Raw genomic sequence first — 17065 nt, 5'->3', positions numbered from 1 at the left:
CAGCCGCTCAAGGGAGCGTCAGTGACGAGTGTCTGGGCAGAGCCCTGCTGGTCTGGTCTGTTGGCGCAGGGCACTAAAGGCGGGAATGCTGCCCTGCTTCGAGCCAGCCTTAGCCCCCCATGAGGCACTAATGCAGGCCTCCAAAGCCTGTGTCCCAGGCCCCCGTGGTGAGCCATTGCAGACATGACAGCTGTCAGGGAACCCTGCCTTCCTCGAGCCCGTGAGCTCTGAGCCACTGCGTCGTTATCACCCTTTGACCCTTGCTTCCGTCCCTCTTGGCTTCTTTCCTTGTCCCCAGAAATCAATTGCTATGTCCTTGGTGACCTCCCTTCTTATTAGTGTCCTTGGTGACCTCCCTTCTTATTAGTTTTCCTTTCTGGGCGCTGGCCCATGATACCCCTTGACATAGCAAAAGGCCTGTTGCCATGTTCAAATTTGAGTCCCCAAACAGGCACCCGCTATTGCTTGATCCGTAGCCTTAGCAAAGTCCTTGTTGGTCCTCCCAGATGTGGGTATGCCCGTAGGGGTTGTGTAGTTTGAAAGTTGCCTCCATGTTCACCCACGGGGTTGGTGTCATTAGAGTATCCCCACAGGTGCATGTCAGCTGGAGTCATGCCAGTCCCTGTTCGAGTGCAGTTCGGAGGCTGGTCTGGGGAACAGAGAGAACATGGTCTTTCCCCAATAGCGATAACAAAATCCTGTCCTCTGGGCCTGGTAGCAAGAAAAACAGAGAACCCAATGCCTCCCTGCTGTTCAGGTGTGGACCCATGCCCATTATTCTTTTCTGTACCAAATAAGCCTGTGGTCCAGGTGATTGCTTCGGTATTAGCAGTGGGGCGGTGTAGTATTTCTAGCTTCCAAGAAGGAAGCCAGTGGAGGCCAGTTATTTTTATGTAAGGCTAACAGTCTCCTCAGTGTGCAACAAATCCCCCAGCAGCCTGTTCTTGTGAGACTTTGAGCCTGGCTGCTCCTTACCAAGTGAATTGGACAAATTTTGGACAAGCCTCTGATTGTTTGGCAAGCATTACGGATTTATTGACTGAGAATTGGATGGAGAGCCAGGAATTTTCAAGGTTTTTTTGTGCTAATTCCACTTTTACCTCTGACTCATTTTGTCACTTGTGCTTCTTTAACTCTTTAGTTTCATTTTTTCTACTATGAGACTAATACTACATCAGGGACTTGAGTATTAGTTGCATTTTGCTGCTAATAAAAGTCATGCTAATTATTACCAGGGACTGGCCTCTGAATTCTCTATGACTTGCCCCTCTCTCATCTAAGTCTTAATATGGAGTATACTGCATCTCAAGTTGACGAAATAAGTTTAAATAATATTTGTGCAATAATGAAAGTTTCGGCTTGTTGCTGGAAGAGATTTCTGCAAGTACACGGGGTTCTAGACTTTGCCCTATACCTCTTGGAGGAGCATGGAAAAAAATAATTTATTCTTTGCTTGTGATTTCTCTCAACAGTAAATGCTACACAGTGAAGTTTTAGTGCATTAAGAGAATAGAATCCTTCAAATTATACATATGTCCATCACTTTCTTCCCTTCTCCCCTCCCTTTCATAGTATTTAGCCTGTTTTGTACTGTTTTCCATGTAGTTGGGGAATTTTGAGGAAGTGTTGCCAGGAGAGATTTTGGAGCTCTGTTTAGGGCTTGAAGGATTTTTATCTCTTTTCTCAGTGCTGTTAATGGTTAGTGATTGTCTGCTGTCACAAAAATGCTTTCTGTTTTTTATCTCAATTGGTGAAAAGGGTTTCCCAATAAGAGAGAATTGGTTGAAGATGATGTTGGTGTGGTATACTGGGTATATGGCTAGTCTGCTGCCTGTATGCCACAAGTGACATGGGCAGTCTCTATGTGTGGCACTTGATAAATTTGGAGGGAATAGGCAATAAAGCAGCAGATAGGGCAGGAAGCAGAAAGCACAACAGTAGGTTGGACAAAGATGGGGCATGGAGTAGAAAGTAGAGCAGTAGATTAGGTAGAGGAAGGGGATTGGAGTGGCACTCTGGGAGGGTGTGGGGCTAATTTGTGGCACCTAACAAAAAAAGTTGGCGTCCACTGTTGTATAACTAAAAGGTTGATATTCAGTTACTTAACCAAAGTTCAGAAGATGAACATTGTAAAAGTACTAGTGCTTTTCTAATGGCAGTTAAAGTGACTTCTCACTGACTTATTGGTGCTATGGACATCCAATAAGTAACATGAAAGTGTAACTTGATGAAATACTTGCGTAGTTTTTAGTTTCTGATTGTTTATAGTTCTACATGTTGATGGTAAGATTTGTATGAAATGAAACCTTGAAGTTGGACGTGTCTTTCCCAATCTTAACTTTGGCTCTGTGCTGCTTTTATAGCAGAAGCTGCAATAAGCAGCCTAACCCCTTCACCAAAGGGAAGTGGGATATGTTTTCCAATTTGAAGATTATTTGTGCAGCTCTTGACTGCTGTGTCTCATGGTTTGCTAAGGAGCATATAGAGGCTTGCTATTCTTATTTTAGAGGCTTTCCATTATGCAATAATCTCAACTTCTGCTAGAGGTTTAACTCTTCTCTCTTGTTTGGTAATACCTCATAATGTAGCAATAGAGCTGTGCCTAACTGATTTTTAATTGCGTTCCAAATAAATTTGATTTCTTTTTAGCACTAGTTTCCAAAACTCATTTGCAAAGAGTAATTAAGATTAGGCTAAAGTGATCTAAATACGACTGAGAGCAGAGTTCCTTTAAACATCTTGCAAAATATTCCTCCTAGGAAGCTGTATGTTCGCTTTAAGAACGCTGGAAGAATTTCTTTTGACTTCAGTACTACAGGACTGGAAACAATCATTCTGCTAAAGTGTGTTCTGTTCTTCACTAGAGCTGCAGCGTGTGTCTAATCATAGTAATGTTAGGCCAGAATCTGTGTTCGTAAAGTACAAATATTGTGCATTCACAAAACAGTTTTAGTGGAGTATTTGCAATCTCTAGCAAGAAAAAGGGCTCCTAAATCCTTTGAGTGAAGGGGCCTAAGCCATCAAATTCTATATTGTCCTTTCACTGGAATGTAAATCCCTGTACTTGTCTCATAATATTAAAAAATGTCAACTCATAGATGAAAACCACTCTAGTGCTTCTGCTGTTTCCTATAGTTTATCTAGGCAGTAGAAATACCATTTGATAAGAGGTTGGTTAATCTTGCTACCCTGGAAATAGTGGGATTGACAGGGATTGAAAAATGAATTCAGACCCTCTTTGGGAAAATATCAAGGAGACCATACTGGTAGCACTACCATGTTTTGTGTGTTCATTTACAGCTAGCTCTTTGTAGGATATTTCTAGCTGGCAAGTGTTGGGGTTCAAAAAGAGCATGTATGTAAGGTCTCATTAAGCTCATGGGTTAATGTTTGATCTGCTGTGGGATAAGAAGCTGACTATGAGCAATTACTATGGAGCAGCTGATGTGTTATAAATCCTTTCTATTCTTTACTTCATGCTAATATGTTGATGGTCCATGGCCATTAGACATGGAGAGAAATGGTCTACACCCTGACTGTAACAAAGCCCAAGTCCTAGCATTGTCTCTGTTGGAAAGTTATATTGGTATAAACTGGGGCACTCAGACCCCACCCCATAGGTCAGAACCAGCCCCCAGAGCTGTGGCATCCAGCCTGTGGGGCTCCTCATAGGGCTATAAATGGGGCATTTGGGGAGCAGTGCAAGTTGCCACCATTCCCCCACTGTCAAATGTCCAAGCCCTGTGCAGCTGGATCAGTCCCATCTGGGCTGGCTCCACGCATAGGGATCAGGCCCTGTTTCCCCCAGGGCTAGGCTAAACTGGTCCTGGTGAGACCCTTCCTGCACAGCTGAATTGGGCCCTAGCTGGGCCAGCACTGCACTTTGGGTTGGATTCACAGGCTGCATCTGGCCAGCAGAAGGACATGGCATTAATCATCTGCCCCATGGGCCAGAGACATTGTGCACCACGGGTATAAGCTAAAGAATTAATTTAAATCAGTATAGTTATATTGTTATAAATCTCTATGTGGAGGTTCTTATTCCAAGATAAATATGTCACTTTAAAAGGTTCAAGCTAAATCAAAAATAATCACTCTTACTCTGAACTAAATTTCCAAGTGGAAAATTATATCAGTATAACTCATATAACTTTCCCAGGTAGACTAAATATAACTTTCTAATGATTGTTTGAATGTTTTGGATTTCTTAGTCAAAAACGTACTTGTGTGCATCATGCTCCTTTGCTGTAGAAGAATCTGAAATTATTTCCAGTAACTGAAGATTGAAGAGATTAGCTTCCTGTTTTAAATTTTGGCAGACCTATTGAAGACGTCTGATGGTTAAAAAATTAAAGAAACCTATTTAAAAGTTAGGTTTTTTTATGGTCGTACTTTCCTAATTTTTCAGTCTGATTCTAATCCAGTTGGTCTATCAAACACCTATGCCCAAGGGAAAATAATTATATACAGAGTGCTGCTGACTATGCAAAATAAAATTGAAAAAGTTATTTTTTTCCTGTAAAATAGCTTACTCTTACACTTGTCTCTGTTTTACTTGTTTTTTAAAGATCGTAGTCTCTCTTTTTCTTCTTATGGCTAAACAGATATTGAATGACTCTTCCAAAGGAATAGTATTGATCTTTGAAAAACAAGTAAAACATACATTAAAACACTTTTCATCATGGTTAACTGTTCTGTCCTTCAGACACATTTCACTGTTAGCTTTATTTTGATGCTCTAGAGAGAAGCCTCATTTGACAGGTTTTTAAAACTTGGTATTTTCAAGGCTGTTATGTTTCAGATTTATCATGTTCCCAACAACTTGAGAGGTACCTGTTTTAGGAATCCGCATTCCTTTGATCTTGATGTCAGTCCAGTACTTTTTGTAAACTGCAGCAGTCTGTGGACTGTGCCAACAGTGTTAGTGGCCTGTAGTCTCAAAGGGCTCTCCCAGAAATCAGTAACTGCTGGGTCACATGGAAGTCCTGGCTTTGCCCTTTGCTCCAGCATAACTTAGAAGAGCCACATTAGCTTCTTTGTCAGGGCTATCTTTAGAAAGAAGCACAATTTCGGTTGCTGTGTAAGGCCAAAGCTGATCTTTAAGGGTAGGATCTGAACTATGAAGAACATTAGTCATTTACTCACTTGGCTATGAGTCACTGCCATGACTTGATTCAAGAGCACGTGTCTTAACCATTCATATATAACTGTGGGTGAACAGTTGACTTCCTTGATGATCAGGGAAAGATAACTTAGTGAATAGTCATATGAGCTTAGTTTATTTCTAGTTATGGTTAAACCATTTGTCAGCTTGTCCATCTTCCTAGCTGTAGACATTAGTCAGGTTTTGAACCAGCAGCACAGACCATGTTTTTCGTATATTTATATAATCATTCAGTTGTTAGTTTACATAAAAATATGAACTATATGAAATGTATTTAGCTATTCACTGAAATTTCTAAAAGCTGCTGTAATTTTAAACCAGCTGCTCAACAAGATGTCTGAGTGGAGCAGATTTGTATTGTTAAAACATGCAGTTCATCATTCTGTGTAGCTTTTTCCTATAGTGTGGAGAACTATATTAAATTGTTATCTCAAGTCATTGTTCTGAATACCTTAAAGAGAGAGAATAGGTATTTTTATAATATTAGAGTCCATCAGAGTATATCCCCTTTCCCCCTCCCCAAGGATTTTAATGGGAATTAGTTTGGACTTCAAGGGGAAGCATGACAAAGTTGAGAAATGAAGGAGAGCAAGGTTTTGTTCAGAAATATAGCATGGATTTCTTGGTTAACTTATTTATTTTGGTTACTTAATGGAACTTTATTTTCTTAAAAGTACTGATGTTATCAGTGCAGGCTGGGAAGGGGGGTTCCATGTAGAATAGTTTGCACAAAACTGAGCAGGAGAGGAGACTGGATGGTGAAGCAGTTGGATGTCATTACATATCTGTATGTGTAGATGCACTTTCAGATAGTCCAGCATAATAGTATACTTCTAGCAAATATTTCAATTTCACATATAAACTATATAGAGAAACGATCTTTGGACAGGCTATAGTAGATCGTGTATGAATTTATTACTGAACAACAGTTCAGTTTGAAAACTGGAATGCTACTGGCAGTTGGTTCCTACTCACTAGTAAATAAGCAAACAAAACCATGCTTATCTCATTACTCAGGGTTATTGACTTGGCTCCAAGTTCTTGCTTTTTACAGAGTCTAGAGAAATGGGAACCTTCAGTGTCTTAAAGGTGAAAACAAAATTTAATATTGCTTATCTGCAAAACATACAGGATATCTTCTTCCCAATTGAAGCACATATATCACTTTCTGGATAATATTTAGAGAAGCACAAAATGTAAGCTGCAACTGTAACATTCTGAATTTTTTCAGCAAATTTTAAACAATTGATTCACCATTGATCCTAGAAGCAATGCCCTATATATACTTTACTCCGTTTTTAGTGCCTTAACGCAGAATTTGAGAGAGTTTGCAGGAATAGGGAATTTTCCCCAAGAGGATCATTATTTATATACTGCAGTGTCGGATGAAATGACTGATGCAGTTGTCAAGTTCTCATGATCATGATTCATTTATAAATTCACACAAAAATACTTGATTTGGAAACTAGTTCTATATTATTTATGCAAACAAACTACTTGCGTTACTTTCATGATGGGTTTCTGAAATTTATTTAATAGTATGCATTTAAATGTGTTTATTTGTACATTCCACAGTAAAACACCTGGTAAAACTGCAAAGCCTCAGGTTGATGCCAATTGCAACCAAAGGCTAGAGCCAATAAAGGACTACAACCAAAAGCAGAATTTAGGTGTTCAATCCCACCTAAAACAAAAATTTAATTCCAAAAATCCCCCACTCGGGTACTGCCTAACCTTAAGGTGCCTTCCCATGGCACTGCTTTGTGTTGTGTAGACATACCTCTGAAGTTCTAGCGGTTCCTACCATTGTGCTTCTCTGAATGCACCAGTCTGTTCGACTTGGTACTTGTTTTTCACATAAGCTTGATTATGATCCAGATACTATTTGGTCCTCTGCTTGTATCCTCTGTGGAGCTTGATCAGGATACAGAGTGTCAGGCTTATAAAATATGGGTTTTTTTGGCAGATTTCTTTTAAAGAAGACTTGAAGCAGGGCTTAGAATCCATGTCTCGACCTCTGCATTTAAGTGCCCTAACAAATTGACTACGGAGTCATGCCATTTATCCATGGCATGCAGAGCCTTGAATTTGTTGCATAGTGGCACAGCTTCAACAAGAGGTGTGTAGCAAACCATGTTAGCTCACAGCCTGATCATTATTGCACTCTCCTAGGAGGTAGGAGTGAACCAATGACTCATTTCTGGGTGAATTCACTAGCCACTATAGATGTTATGTTTCATAGATGTTAGGGCTGGAAGGGAACTTGAAGATCATCAGGTTCAGTCCCGTGTCCCAGGGGCAGGAAGTCAGCTAGGGTCAAAGGATCCCAGCAAGATAAGCATCCAAGCGTTTCTTGAATGAGTCCAGAGTAGGTGCCTGCACCACTTCTGGAGGGAGTCTATTCCGGGGCTTGGGGGCTCGGACCATAAAGAAGCTTTTTCTTATGGCCAGCCTAAAATAGTCTTGTAGGAGTTTATGACCATTGGTCCTTGTTTTTCCTTGGGGTGCTCTGGTGAACAGATGTTCTCCCAGATCCTGATGTACACCCCTTATATACTTATAAGCAGCCACCAGGTCCCACCCTGAACGCGCGCTTTTCCAGACTGAAGAGTCCCATGGCTCTCAGCCTCTCTTCATAAGGCCTATTTTCTCGCCCTCTGATCATGCGCATGGCTGTCCAATGGACTCTCTCAAGCTTCTCCACATCCTTCTGAATTGCGGAGCCTAGAAATGGATGCAGTACTCCAAGTGCGGCCTCACCAAGGCCTAGTACAGCAGGAGGATGACATCCTGAGATTACTTGAGAATGTTACAAGTGGGCAGCAGCTCTTCTGTCCTTCATTAAAAAAATGAAGAGAGCCTTGCCTAGTTGTTTAGAAGATTGATTATTGGTGCTTGTCTTCAGGAGGAAATTCCAAGCTGTGGATTTTTCTGCAGCCCCAAATAAAGTATCTAAAATTGAGAGAGGACTACATTTCTGATGGAAGTTAGAGTCAAGGAAACAACTTTGATTAGTGAGATCACTATACACCAGGGGCGGGCAATTATTTTCAGAGGGCCGCTTACTGAGTTTTGGCAAGCCACCGAGGGCCGCATGACAGGCAGCCAGGGGCAGATAAATATTAATTTTCTAAATTTTTTAGGGGCCCCACAGGCCAGATAGAATGGCCTGGCGGGCTGCATTTTGCCCACCCCTGCTATACAAAATAACTCAGTATTGTTTTGCTTCCTTATGAGCTGGTTAATTGCCAGCAGACTTTCACTCTTACTGTGCAACCAGTCCGTTCTAAATTTCCAAATGATTGCTGCATAGTATATCCAGAAACACGGGCAGTCTCTACAGAAATTTCTTTTCTGCATCCTCTTACATGGCGAACCACAAAATGCTACTAGTGCCAGTGTGATGCAGCAGGAGCAGATGGCCTAACACTATGGCAGCTCTGATCATTACTCCCAAGGTTAATTCAAAATGATGATGGATTACTGATCCTCCTTTAGTATATCCTCCATGTTTGGTTCCTGCAGATAGCCATGCTACCCCTTCTTTCCCAGACAATAATGTGGCCACAAATCATACATTTTTCACCTCCAGGCATGATTGTTCTGACCGCTTGTACCTGAAGTTGCATGTGAAGACTACATGTGAACTGCAGCTGCTATAGAAATGGGGATGCCTGCTGTCTCCCTGACTCAAGCTGCCAGCATATGAGGCTAGCGCTCAACCCTCCACTAGTTCCCAGTATATTTTTTTATGCCAGTTTAATAAGGCCTTTGGTTCTCCTTTACAAAGCAGTTGGAGGATTGGGACTGGAGAAGGGAGTGAGTCCAGCAGGGTCTCAGTTAGAGGAATCATCTTCACCTGGGTAAGTTGGACCCTATATAAACTGCTGCTGCCCTAGGGAGCAGCCTGCAGAGAGCAGCTAAAGGGGACTGGACTTTTCCTGAGCTTGAATAATTTTTACTTTGTTTGATTTGGTCTGTTTTTACACGTTGCTAATTTATGTAACCTTCAGTTGCGGTATTATTTATTTTATTGTGCCGTAGCTGATCCTTTCAGTAGTACCTGTTTATGCATTGGTCTGCTAAAATCCAATCTATCTTAGAGAAGGAATTCCTAGGTCTGGGGAGCAGGTTTATAATTGAGAGCTCTGATCACTGTAAATATGATCATTAGTCCATCCATAAGGGAAGCATCCCTTGTCTCTTCAAAGTAGTTGAGAGTAAATCCCAGGTGTATCCAATCAGATTATGAACCATTATGACAGCTTTGCTTTTCTGGGAGGATACAAATTGCTGAAAACAGTGCATTCTGCATCCAAAGCTATGGAACAAATTTCCAGAGGAATTGGGCAAATCCAGAATCTGACTATCATTAAGAAACATTGCAAAGTTTCCCCAACCCTCTTCTTGAGAAGCCCTTGTACCATAAGTGATGCTTGCTACTTGTCCCTTAAAGTTCCTAACCATTCTCCATAACAAAGCAATAGCAACTCCCCCCTCCAAATTTGTACCTCAAGCAGAGCACTTAACTCATAGAGAGAGAAATGCAAGAGACTTGAAATCCACTAGGGACTTTGCTATTGCTGGTGATTTTTACATTTAATGATTTCAGATCCTGCAGCAATGGGTAGCTGGAACATAGATAGTTGCCCATTGCAATAATACGACATTAGCATCAAATTATTGTAGTCATCAGTTAAAAGGCTAAAGACTATTAAAAGAGATTTTTGTATTTTTATAATTTTTACTTTTTTTATCCTTAAGGTTAGAAATTGAAAAGATGCCTTCTTGGCATCTTCTTGCTCATGACTCAAATCTATCAGCTGAGATGGAAAATCTTGATCTGACATACCCATCTCCCAAAGTCTTGCCTACTTAATTTCTGTTGACATATTTTCATTATCCTACCAGTCAGTTCTGTTTCAGAGCAACCACATTTATTTACACTTGTGGAAGATGGATATATCCACTCATGTTTTCTTAAATATAGAAGGGATTATGAGAGGACATGAATCAACTTCTAAAAAGCAGATGACGAAGTGGACTTCATCTGGATTCAATTCTCCCATTGTCAGCCTCATTTACAAAAGCATCAGTGCCTGTAGACTTACTACAAAGAACACTGTGATGCTGTTAAAGGTTGATCTTAAGCATATACTGAAAAAAGACTTTAAGTTCTAAAAATAGCACAGGACAAGCTAGTGAAAAATAGCAAACACAATTTTGTATAGATGTGAAGACTTGTGATATGATTACTGAATATATATTTCACAACATTTCTACATACCATTAGACAAAGAACTGGACTGTGGACAGGTGTGATATTTGTGTTGGGAGAAAAGCCTTTCTTTTGGCACAGAGTGCACAGCTGTCCAAGAGATTTCTTGCCTAAGAGAACTGGCTCACCTGCAAGAAAGCGTTCTCATTTCCAACCAGGAAGTTCACCCACCTCCCACACTAACTTGAACAGCTGTATACTTCTCTTGGGTGTTGAGGACACCCAGTACTCCACAGGAGGAGGGAGGGAGAGCACTGGCTCCTTCATAGGTCTGCCCAGGGGTAAGCTGTCAGGGAACCCTGTGGGGACCATGCCATGGGTCCCAGTGCTTCCCAGCCACTGAACAGTGAACTGTTTAATCTAATTAATCATTTAACTTGTAAACCCAGTGATAACTGGTTATAGCTTACGGGTTATCATTTAGCGTGGTGTGGGACACAGTCCAGCAGGGAAGGGGAGGAAGGGAAGCTGTGCAGTGCCCCAGCAGGAACCGGAAGGTGGCAGGGCAGCTTGGAGCCCCCTGCTGCTGCAGCAGCTGATACACTGGGAGGAGCAGCAGTAGGTTGGGAGTCTGGAGGCTGCAGTTTAACCACTCGGGGTTACAGCTTGAGAGCCACCAGTTGGACAACCCTGGCCTGCGATAATTTCTGTAAGGGATGTGTGAAATTATAATCAATGTATTTTAAAAGCAGACAGACCCTTTAGATTAGCACTAATCAACCTTTTTGGCCAGAGGGCCAGATGGCAGTGCCTGGTCAGTGTGCCGGATCTGGCTGGTGGTCCTTATGCAGCACTAGGGACGGCCACAGCAGGGCCTCATCCAGCCATGCGGAGGGCAGCGGGGAGTGGGGGGAGTGTGGCCCTGTGGGAGGGGGTGTGGCCCAGCCCCAATCCAGATGAAGTGAAGGGGATGTGGTCTGCCCCTGATCCAGCTGTACGGGGAGAGGACGTGATCTGGCCCCAACCTGCCGCCTGGAACTTGGGGTTTGGGACTTTGGCAGTGGGTGAGGGTGGCAGCATTAATTGCCACTGCTCCCCCACTGGCAGATTTCCTGACCTGTGTGGAGCCCTGTGGCTGAGATAACATGGCCCTGCACATCTTATTTGGCCCATGGGCTGGAGGTTGAACAATCCTGCTTTAGATTATTTAGTTCAACGTCTTGCCTAACAGACTAGAATTTCACCCTGTCATCCATCCTACAAGAATCCCAATTATTTGTATTTTGGTTACATTATAACTTGCAGAATGGCATTCAGGGTTTATCTGGAGACACCAAGAGGTGGAGAATCTATTGCTTCATTTTTTTAATGTGTTCGCCTGAACTGTCTCCCTCACTTTTAAAAACAAAACAGAACCCCCTAAACCAACCTCCTTCCCTTGCCTTACTTCCAGTTTGAATTTATGACTTGAGCTTCTAGCTTATTGTTCTTGTGATGCTTAAGTTAGAGCCCTTAGTATTTAGTTTTGTTTACCAGTGGAGATACCTACATGCTGTAATCAAGTCGTCTTAATCTTCATTTTGAATAATATACAGATCGAGTCCCTTTAAAACTGTTGCTAAGGCTTTTCTCCAGCTTTCAAAACAATTTTTGTAACTCTTTTCTGCATCCTCTTCAGTTTGCCAATATTCCTATTAAAATGCAGACAACAGAACTGCATGCCATATTACATTGTCACTCATCAATGCTATTTATTCATCCTTCCTCCTCCTTCTTAATATGCCCAAGGATTGTATTAGCTCACTTTGCCACATCATCTTAATGGGTTCAACATAGAGTCCATTGTTCTACAGGCATAACCTGCATTCTTTGTTTTTACATGTATAATTTGGTATTTGGATGTATTAAAAATGCAGTGTTCTAATGAGCCAAATTTATGAAACCTGTATTGCTATAGGGAGCTTTTTTACCTTTATCATTGTATACTAATCCACTACTACTAGTCTGTCATGCGTAAATTTGATCAGCAATGACTTTGTTTACTGACAGGCAATTTAATAAGAATATAAAATAGCATTAGGCCCATATCTTGGCAGAGCCCCTGAAGAAATTCCTCATATTCGGTTATTTTTTTCTCCGTTGATAACTGTTTTTTGGATCTGTCAGCCAACTATTAATCCATTTAATGTGGGCTTTATTTATATTAATGTGTTTGTTTCATTTAAAACATGGGTGTAGGTTGTAGCTGTGTCTAATTAGAACATGACATTTTCAAGCGTTGGAGTTGTAGATTTTATGAGTCTTTTATATAAATGTAGTTGTTTTTATCCCCACCCCCCGAATTGGGATTTTTTACAAGGTCTATATTGGTAGTCCCCAACTTTCACTGGCCCATGGGTAGCAAATTTGAGCAAGTAGCATGTTGTGGGTAACATCATGCGTTGGTCTCCCTAGTAACCTCAGTTCTCACTTTCTATCATTCTGAATGTGTCACGACCAACATGTCCCAGTCTGTGGCTCATGGGGCATGGAGATCATGAGAAATGTTTATGTTATTCTTGTGAAACATGACTTGGTTTGCTTTTCTCATCTTTTGTTACTAGTTACTCTGCTTCAAATGGTTAACTTCGTTCCAAAGAGATTCACTAGGGGTAGGATATTGGTGATCATTGGGGTTGTATATGTAAAGGGTGAATGGACTCAGCATTGAATGACCATTTGTAAAAGTTTATCTGGACAATTACAATGGATACTGTAAAGACTATGGCCAAGCCTGACAACTGGTATTATCACATGTTTGAAGAGCTGAATTATAAACCTGGAATTGTCCACATGGCAGAACTATTGAAAAGGACATCTTAATATATTGGGGATGGCTTAGGCTGGTTTGCAAGTTTCCTTTTCTTTGGATTCATGTCGGTTATCTGTACCTAGAAAGTGTGCTTAGCTGGCCAGGGAAATGGAGCGCTTTGAGTAGTGGCCTGTTCTGTCAAGCAAAACCAAGGAAGTTACTGTGCTGTAGTCAGCACTGGTGAGATTGCAGCTGGAGTACTGTGTCCAGTTCTGGGCTCTGGACTTCAGCAAAGCTTGAGAGAGTCCAGAGAAGAGCCACCCATATAATCAGAGACTTGCAAGACAAGCCATATGAGGAAAGGCTGAGGGACCTGGGACTCTTCAGCCTAAAAAAGAGAAGGCTGAGAGGGGACTTGGTAACAGCTTACTGCTACATCAGGGGAATACATCAAGGGCTTGGCAAACAACTTTTCACTAGGGCACCCTTGGGGAAAACCAGGAGTAATATCCAGAAACTCCTGGGAGACCGCTTGAGGCTCAACATTAGGAAAAACTTCTTCACAGTTAAGAGTGTCCAGACTGTGGAATAAGCTCCCTCCAGAGGTGGTGCAATCACCTACCCTGGAAATCTTCAAGAGGAGACTGGATGGTCACCTCGCTGGTGTCACCTGACCCCAGTTGTCTTTCCTGCCTAGTGCAGCAGGGCTGGACCTGATGCTCTTGTGAGGTTCCTTCCAGCCCCTTATAGTCTATGAATCTATAAGCCAGGGGAAGTTTAGGAGTTCACACATCTAACCTCTTAGAACCCAAACAACAGTTGATAAGTGTTGCAGGACTTCTGTGAAATCTGTGAGTATTTCCTATAAAATGGCATTAACTAGCATTAATCATGTTACTTCGTTCAGAAATTAAGGGACAGGAATATGTTTGGGATTAAAAAGCTCATGGGCAATATTTCACAGGAATGGAAGGAACAAATGCTTGAGAGGCACAGTTTCTGATGCACTGCCCAGTCAAAGAATCTAAGGAGATAAGGAGAACTTGAGGAGAGGATTGCTTGTTTCCACTCAAGTTCCAAAACTGCACTTCCTGGTTTTTTTGTGGTTTTATACCAGATGTTTATGCAGGTCATTTTTTGTTTTGGTTTTTGTTAAAATCTAAGCTTTCTGTTCAGTGGTTAAGGCCAGTCCCATAATCCCAGTTCTTAGCTGCCTGACTCAGAGGGCCAGAATTGTTAACTGTTACACAGGTCCCAGGCACTTGACATTTCAATAGTGAAACTATTAGATGCAATGGTGATCACGTGGGCACCAGGAGAGGCACTCACTTCAGCTTGTCTGGCATGGTTCAGTGAAGCTTTTCTAGTGCTGCCTTCTTATTTTTTTCTGGGAAACTACTTGTTTCATAATTTTCTTGTTCTTAAAGTAGGTCACAAATGTTCTTGCCTCTCATGTCTCTTGTCTACTTCCACCTCCTTATGTCACTTTTTTTACCTCTCCTTTAATCCTTTGCCACTACACCGGGCTTTTTTTACCCTCTAATTCTATAGTTTCTCTCTCTCTCCAGATTTGTTTTTATTATACTTCCCTAGCTGTTCAGTGTCTCCCAGTTAGACCCATGGAGACGGAGACTGACCTTGATAACAGTCAAGTGAAAAGTTAACGTGTACCCCAGACCTGTTGATAAATGGATAATGTGGTTCCTGCCTAGTAGAGTACTGTTCCTTAATCCTTTCTTGAGATCTTTTGAAGGGTGGCAGGTGTCTACATTTTAAAGCCCAAGCACTAGCTGCTGTTTAGGAAAGGGAATAGGTATGTGTTCTCATGTGTGGTCCACTGACTGCTAGGATGGTGGGTGGCAACATTTTTGCTATCTCTTTTCTTATCTTCCATTTTTCTGGCTGCTTCTGTGTAACTGTTGTTTTCTGGCAGTTGCAAGAGAGATTTTTTCCCTAGTTCTGTTTTTGGGCTTTTCTCCTAAGGCACAGGGGTGGGCAATTATGTTGGGCAGAGGACCACTTACTGAGTTTTGGCAAGGCATCGAGGGCCTCATGACAGGCAGCCCAGGGCAGATTAATACTAATTTTCTACATTTTTTAGGGGCCCCGTGGGCGGGATAGAATGGCCTGGTGGGCCGCATCTGGCCCCCAGGCCGCATTTTGCCAACCCCTGTCCTAAGGGAATAACTCCAGTGTGTGTCTGCTGCTCATAGCTTTCCCTGAACAGCTCATAAAGTGGCCTAGCCATTCAAGATTGCTGTCTTGGTGTAAGGAGATATGGTTCTAGACATGAACATAATTTCTTAAAATCATAAGGACTGTGTATTTTATCTTTATCACTGCAATCTTGATATCTGATCATTTAGCTAGCAGTAGCTGCTCATCTGGCCATTTTTGAGGCTGTAGAATACTTATTTCTCCCAAGTCTTTTGGAATCTGTGGCCTGCTTATTGGGGGTAGAAAAAGGTGTAGTTTGTTTTTTTTTCCACATAATTAAAACTTTTTTTTTTAGTATTTAAACACACAATTCCTGTTTTGGAACTGGATACAAGAACTACATTTGTAACTCTGCTTTCACACTGGAATCCTTCCAAAAGCAGAAGTTTGAAGGAACTCTGTCTTTGCTTTAAAAAATAAAAATGTGTGTGTGCGCTTGTGGGGAGCAGGAGGGCAGCAAGAGGGCTTGTGGGGAGAAGAAGGGAAAAATCCTAAAAATCAAAGACATGGGCATGTAGACTATTCTTTGGAACTCTCCACAAAGGGAAGAGAACTTTCTGACCTTGGGTCACAGACTTCTAAGGTGGATTGTTTCCTTATGAATGTTTTCAAACAATAGCTAAGTTACTAAGACACTTGGCATCAGGTCAGAATAGGAAGAAATTGGGTGTTGAGGAAAATATTCTTCATGTGGGTCCAGGCAGCGGTTTGCTAATGACCCACTCTAAAGGATGTAATTAAAACAGAATGGGAATTTCCAAATAAGCATGGAGGACTTAATATAAAACAAGTGAACTTCCCTTTATTTGAAAAAAGACACATCAGGTTCATTAAGTAGCTGTATTTTTGGTTTTTTTCCCCAAAGGAAGCAATTATATTACTTAGAAAAATGTGAACCTGAACAGCATCTCATAAGAAATGACTAGTTATGGGCAAACTTTACATGCTTTGATACATCTGGCAAAATATCTGTTGTCTACCAGTAAAAGCCAGATTTTTTTAGATTTCAAGTGGTCATTGACTCTTTCATACTAGAGGTATTCATAGATACTTCCAGTTTAAAAACAAACAACTTCCTCCGGGCATAATTTGATATGCAGTAACCAGGCTTCACCACTGTTTGAGATCTAAAAAATGATATTCAGATGAAATAGCTACTGATTATGGAACAAATGCTTTACAAGAAGGCTTTAGTTGAGATTTCTTCTTGGTAGTGGCAGAAACAGTTAGAAATAGATCACTGCCATCATTCAAACCTAAAGATTGCAACATTTAGAGGTCAACGAAAGATCTGGATCTTTGGATCTTGAATTTGTTCTCGAGTAAAAGCACTTTTACACATGCTCTGACGTGTTTGATTTGAGTGCGTTGGGGCAGACTTGATTAATCGAGTCTGCTGGAGTGTTCCCATCGGGATGTCCCAGCATGCTGCAGCTTCTTGTGTATTCAGTGTCCCTGCGTTTTAAAATGGCAGTAGGAGTGCTTTAACTAAAGCTTGTCAAACAAGCTTTAGTTAAAGCGTCCATGCCATCATTTTGAAATGCTGGATGCTGAATACACGAGATGCTGTGGGTACTTTCATTGGAGTGGCTCCTAAGATAAAAAAGTCAATTATGGGTGGGGATAAGGAGGTGTGTGCACGTGCACGCACGCACACAGCATATGGTATGTTTTA

The 17065-nt window shown here is 41.5% G+C and overlaps 1 protein-coding gene across 2 annotated transcripts in view; it reads left to right on the top strand.

Moving 5' to 3' along the window:
* SGPP1 (sphingosine-1-phosphate phosphatase 1) overlaps nt 1-17065 on the top strand; it is a 38419-nt gene that overhangs the window by 967 nt on the left and 20387 nt on the right. The window lies entirely within an intron of this gene.

Source organism: Alligator sinensis, unplaced genomic scaffold (assembly GCF_000455745.1).
Source record: "Alligator sinensis unplaced genomic scaffold, ASM45574v1 scaffold13_1, whole genome shotgun sequence".
Lineage (NCBI taxonomy): Eukaryota > Metazoa > Chordata > Crocodylia > Alligatoridae > Alligator > Alligator sinensis.
Note: the sequence above shows the minus strand (reverse complement) of the source record. Positions and strands in the feature narration are given on the sequence as shown.